The following is a 7,036-nucleotide window of genomic DNA, read 5'->3' as shown; positions in this document are numbered from 1 at the left end:
CTTCATAAACACTTCTTCATCCAAATCCCCATGTAAAAATGCATTATTAGCATCCATTTGGAAAACAGTCCAAGTTCTTTTCATAACAATAGAGAATAAACACCTGATAGTAGTATGCTTTACCACAGAAGAAAACGTTTCAGTAAAATCAATACCTTCCTGTTGACTGTCCCCCCTAATGACTAGTTTATTTTTATACCTTTCAATAGAGTCATCAGCCTTTTGTTTAATCTTATACACCCATTTACAAGGAATGGACTTTTTCCCTGGAGGAAGAGGTACAACGGTCCAAGTGTTGTTGACTTACAGGGCCTGACATTCTTTAACCGTTGCATACTGCCTGGTAGGATTGGATACTACTTGATGATAAAACTGAGGTTCCAACATGCAAGACTCAAGAATTGAAAATGTAGGTTTAGAATCATACATAAAGGTACATACATAATCAATCAAGTATCCAGGAGTTTGATGAACTTTAGTAGACTTTCTGAGAATAGGAACAGGGGGAGCACTTTGAAGAAGTCTAAGAGATCTTCTGAGAGGAGGAACAAATGTACATGAATGAATGGAAGTAGAAGATGGAATAGTAGGCAAAGAAGTTGAAGAGGGGACATGATATGGAGAAGAGTCAGAATCATTCATAGGAGAAGGTGTAAAGTCTTAATCAAAAGAGGAAGGAGGAAATAGATGAACAGAGGAAGAATTAGAGAGAGGGAAGACAAGTTCATGGAAAACCATATCTCTAGAATGAAAAATGGTTGAAGAAGACAAATTCAGAAGCTTATAAGCTTTCTTCCCAGGACTATCACTAATGAAAACATATGATATTATCCTGGATTTGAATTTATCACTGTGAGGTTTTGGCACAACAGCAAAGGCTAAACATCCAAATGCCCTATGGTGAGAAAAAGAAGGAAAAACACCATGTAGAAGTTCAAAGGAATTTATTTTGTAATAAGGGAGAAGGATATATCTTTATCAAATAGGTGGCAGTTAGTACACATTCACCCCAGTACTTGATTGGGAGTTTAGATTGGAAAAGAAGTGCTCTTGCTGTTTCTAGCAAATGTTTATATTTTTTTTTCTGCCATACCACTTTGTTGAGGTTTGTGTGGACAAGAAGTTTGATGTAATATGCCTTGAGCAGAGAAGAAAGAGATTGCCTCGGAACTACTCCCTAACTCAAAGGCATTGTTAGACCTAAAATCGTTGACAGGATAACCAAACTGAGTTTGGATCATAACCACAAAAGACTTAAGTATGGTGAAAGCATTCGATTTGGATGACAATAAATGAGTCCATGTTGCCCTGGTATAGTCATATATAAAAGTAATGAAGTTTTTAAAATTATTATAAGTTTGTGTATGATAAAGGCCCCAAAGGTCAACATGTATCAGTTGAAAATAGACAGAGTGAATGGTGCTTTCAAGGAAAGGTAGTCTTTGCTGCTCTGCCATGGGGCATATAGGGCATAGAAAAGTTTGCTTCTTAGGTAACATGTCGGAGAGGAGAAGTATGGATTTTATTTTAGCAAATGGAATATTACCTAATCTTAAGTGCCATGCATGATCAAAAGACAAGCCAGAAAATGCATTATTAACAGGTACATTTATCAAAGATTTGACAGAACCAGAAGTAAAATTTAAAATGCTCTTATTGAGAATATCACCAATGGCAGTAATGGTATTTACAAATGAAGAATCACAGTGACTAAGAAGTCCATAAATTGACTAGGAAGATTGACTGCATGAGCAATCTCACAACGCGTGAGAGTTAGGTACTAAAGTGCACCAACGATGCTGCGAAAGAGCGATCAACCAATGTTTTTGGTATAATGGTGTTTGAATGGCTCTTGCGCAAGCCATGATGATTCGCTCTTGGACATCATCATGGCCAACAGTACTAAATAGCATGCTTCTGCTGGCTAAGAAATATGCCATTGTTGCAGCGTGATACATACTCAAAAATGTAATGGAGACCACCCATGTCTTTCATGGCAAACTTCGACTTCAAATTGTTGATTAGCTCACCAAGGATGGAAGAACAACTGCAGTCAGAATAATACCAACAATGTAAAGTAGAAGCAAGAGGGAACTTCTCAAAGATCGCCAAATAAAAAGAGAGGAGTCTGCCTTGCTGTAAATAAAGTCAAGATGAAGAAGATGTATACTAAACTTGTGGAACCAGACCTTAGGAGCCTATTTTAACCCGTACAAAGCTTTCCTGAATTGGCATACAAGGCTTGGAAAGATAGGATCAATGAAGCCCGGAGGTAGTGTCATGAAAACTATTTCCTTAAGGTCGTGATGTAGAAAGGCATTCTTGACATCGAGCCGCTTAATAGCCCAGCGGAGAGTCACAGCCACAGAAAAAACAATGTGGATGGTAGTTGCCTTTACCACCAAACTGAAAGTATCCTCAAAATCCACTCATTCAATTTGCTTGTAACCTTTCGCATCCAAGTGTGCCTTAAAACATTCGACGGAGCCCTCAGACTTCAACTTGGTTTTGAAAACCAATCTTGATCCAACCATGTGAGAGTGTCGTGGAACGAGCTGCCAGGTATTATTAGTATGTAATGCCTGCATCTCCTCATGCATAGTAGTGTTCCAGTATGATTTGGATAGAACTTTCTTGATATTACAAGGTTCATTAGTGTCTAAGCTAACAGATGTAGCGAGGGACAGTAAATGAAATGTAGAATTAGTCATAGTGGTAGTTTTAGCCCGCGTGAGCATGTGGTAGGTGTTGGAAGGGCTAGATGGTGTAGTTGAAGTTGCAGGTAGTGTTTGGTTTATGTTTGTGGTGTTATGCAAGGAAGTGTATGGAGATAACTGAGGCAGGTCAATAAACAGTTGCATTCCCTCATAATCAGAAAGGTTTATTGATGGTGAAGTTTGGGTTGAGCTTCTACATAATGAGTTTAGTGAACTTTTAGAGGAGAAGATGATAGGGCTAGTTGGCTGAGGTATTTTGATAGTCAGCTGGAGAGGTGCTGGAAGATCATCGTATATTTGATTTGGTTTCAAAGAATTAGCTTCATTTTTGGCTGCACAAAGAAGAGTTCGCCGTAGATTCTTTAGCTTAAACTTGAAGGTGAGTCTTTTCTCATTCTTGTGGCATAAAAATTCTTTATACATAGTGAGGTAAGGAGAGCTTAAATATGCATTTAAATAGGACTAGAACACAAATGGTAGGTTAGCTTCATAAAACATTACGTGTCTTGAAATGTAAACCTTCTTAGATTGAGGATGATAATATCTATATCCTCTGTGTAGGAGACTGTAGCCTGTGAATACACATGAAAGAGTTTTTGGTTGAAATTTATCTTTGTTGTACCCTTTGAGATAAGAAGAATATCTGCATCCAAATACTTTCATGGTATTATAGTTAGGCTCTTGTCCATATAATTTAGAAAGGACATTCTATATTCAATGGTGAAGTAGGAACTCTATTGGTTAGGAAGACATCAGTTACAAATGCTTCCACCCAAATAATCATAGGTAAGTTGGCATTGAAGATCAATGTAAGGCCTATTTCAGTAAGGCGTTTATATTTTCTCTCTGCTATTGCATTTTATTCTGGGGTACGTGGACAATAAATTTGCTTTTTTATTCCATGTCGAGAAAGATAACTTGTGAAGTCTAGGCTATTAAATTCTCCTCCACCATCACATTGAAAAACCTTAAGCTTTATTGAAAAGTGATTTTCTACTAATTTGTGGAAAGTCATAAAATTAGTACAAAAATCAGATTTCTTTCCTTAGTGGATAAATCCAAATAAATCTTGTACAGTGATCAACAAAATAACATAGTGAGATGAAGCAACAAGGTTCGGTCCTCATAAATTACTATGTACTTTTGCTAACGGTTCAATCTCTCTTTTATTTGATATTTGAAAGGCAATTTATAACTTTTTCCATTTGACAACAACTACATACTGATGTACTTTTATTCCAACTCCTAATATCAATCAACTTATTACTAAGCAAAAAGGATAGAATTCTTGAATTTGGATGCCCTAATTTTTGGTATCAGATTATGTCTGAATTCTTCTCTATCTTGGTAGTTATTAAAGCCTCATGTAAATTGTAACGACCCAACCGGTCGTTTTGAGCATTGACATTCCGTTCGGTGGTTTGAGGTCTTGAGTAGTTTCATATGATATATTACGACTTATGTGTATGGTCGGTTTTGGTCTTCGAGTTGTTCGAATTGATTGGGGAGAATGATTCTTAAATAGGAAGCTTTAAGTGGAAGAGCTGATCAAGTTTGAATTTTGTGTATTTAACCTCAGATCGGAGTTTTGACGGTACTGTTAGGTCCGGATGGTTATTTTAGACTTGGGTGTATGCCAGGATTTGCATTTGGATGTTTCTAGAAGGTTTTGAAGCTAATTGGCGAAAGTTTGAAATTTGAAGGTTAGGAAAGTTCATAGGTTTGATCGGGAATTGGCTTCGATGTTATCGGGTTCGGATTGTATTTCTGGGAGTTGAAATAGGTTTGTTATATCATTTAAAACTTGTGTGCAAAATTGGAGGTCATTCTGAGTTGATTTGATATGATTCGACACGAGTTTTAGTAGTTGAAAGTTCATTAGTTCCTTAAGCTTGATTTGAGGTGCGATTCATGATTTTGATATTGTTATGTCAGATTTGAGGCTTCAAGAAGTTCTGTATTATATTTTAGGACTTATTGGTATGCTCGGACGGGTTCCTGAGGGGTTCATGTGTGTTTCGGATAGGTTTGAGTTGTGTTGCGCTCCTTTTTTTTTTTGTTTCGACATCGTTTCTTCAAGCATAAATGATACCACAATAAGAAAATGAACTCCAAATTAAGTTTTTATTGAGGCATTAGATCTGTATCGTAATTATAGAGCCATAGCAAGAAGAATCGTCGAGTTTGTCAAATAGTATGATGGAGTTATGCCCTTTTTAATGTCAGAGAAGTTAGTTGTTGCTGGTGCTTCGCAGATGCGGACCCCAGCAGGTAAGAAAAGTAGTCCACAAAAGCAGAAATGACAGCTGAAAAACCATAGGTACAGCTTTTTAGACGCAAAAGCTGAAATTCCTATGTATAAAAAAACAGATTAGGTTCATTTGGTATTTTGAGCATATCTTGAGTTCTAGAGTTCCGATTGAGGTAATTTCCGCGGTGTTCTTCTCTTCTTTTTGTGGGGGGAAGCATCTTAACTCAAATTTTTTAAAATATATTTACACTAGTTTATTTGTGAATTAATCCATATTTTAATTGGAGAATTGTGAGTTTTTATCAAAAACTTTTTGAAGGAGAATAATTGGGTTTTGAACATCGATTTGAAGTCAAAATTGGATAAAATTAGTATGGTTGGATTCGTATTCGAATGGGTTATTGAAATTTTTAAGTTTTTTGAGTTTCAAGGTGAGGGCCCGGGTTGACTTTGAGTTTTTGATTAAAGATTCGACCTTTATAGCTTGGGTTTATTTCCTAAGGCATTATTTGATGTTTTGGAGTTGCTTTTTGCTAGTTTTGAGCCGTTCGGAGGTTGACTCGCTCAGGATGGCATTTCTAAAGTATTGTTTGGCTTATTCGGTATTTGATTTGGCTTGTTCGAGGTAAGTAACATATCTAAACTTGGATTTGAGGGTAATTATCCCTGATAACTATGATAGTTGAGATGTGTTGGGGGTGACGCACGCGCTAGGTGACGGGCGTGTGTGCATGCACCGAGGTATTCATGATTCGGGTAGTTCTTAGGTTATTATGTGCCTTGTTTTGCTATCATGCTTCTTTGATATCATGTTTTTCCCATTTGAATGACTACGTGAGTTATTATTCATGCTAGAAATCATGTCTAGGCTATCTGCTTTATTGTTTGCGACATAATAGGGCTAAGTCGCCATGTTGAGCTATTTGCGTTAGCCATAGTCATACTATTCAGTCACGATAGTTATATCCGCATGTTATATCTCTATCTTTGTGCACTTTTGATATGTTGTCTCACTTGTTATTAGTATTCTTGTACATGATACGAGTTTGAGCTGAATTTGTGGCATATTGTGATACTCCGTGTTGTATAATTTGATTATGTTTCTGGGAGATGTAAGCCATTGAGACTTGAGTGGATTGCTGACTGATGTGGGTCATAGAGCCGTGTAGTTAGTTGTGTGGGATCGGGTTGCGCACCGTAATGGATTATTATTTGGATTGGGTTGCACGCCGCAACAGACCATATTGGCTTTTGATTAGTGCTTGGTAGGATCTGCGCCTCTCCGTAGTCTGACATGCCAGCAGTGGGCGCATGCACGGTGATATATATATATACCCGTACTTTGGTGAGGGGCATTGATGCCAGGCACCCGTACAATGTTGAGTGATTGTATGTGTGATGAAGTAGGGCATTTGAGCCAGGCACCTTGAGTATGTTGAGAGTGAGAGTAATTGATGAGATCACTGTGAAATCATTAACTTGACATATATATTTGACAAGTAGGCATAGAGATGTATCTTCCTCGTGCTAGATGGTAATATGACATTTGATGATTTGACATATATATTTGACGTGTAGGCATATAGAAGTATTTTACCTATGCTAGATAGTAATATAACATTTGATGACTTGACATGCATATTGACATATAGGCATAGAGATATATTTTTCTCGTGCTAATTGGTAAACAAAAGTTCTTATCTGAGATTGGGAAATTGGAAAAACATAATTATTCTGATAAACTCATATTTAGTTGATTTTCAGTGGTAAAATTTAGAATTTGACTGTTATACTTGAAAAACATGTTTACTTATCCGTAACTACGAACGAGCTAAGCATAATATCTTTTGAATTATTTACCTTTGTTGTCCTCATTATATTATTACGAGTTGTTATTGACCGTTGGTTTTGGACTCTGACTTTTTTTCTTTCACGACCCAAATACCTAACCAGTCGTGATACCGCCTATCGTGGAACTTGGCAAGCCGACATTCTCAATATGCTTTCAATATATAACAGAAGTGAGCTAAAGTAATTAAACTAACTGAAGGTTTACATAATAACGGGG

Source organism: Nicotiana tabacum, chromosome 12 (assembly GCF_000715075.1).
Source record: "Nicotiana tabacum cultivar K326 chromosome 12, ASM71507v2, whole genome shotgun sequence".
NCBI classification, from domain to species: Eukaryota; Viridiplantae; Streptophyta; class Magnoliopsida; order Solanales; family Solanaceae; genus Nicotiana; species Nicotiana tabacum.
The sequence above is the reverse complement of the archived record's forward strand: the minus strand, read 5'-3'. Positions refer to the sequence as shown.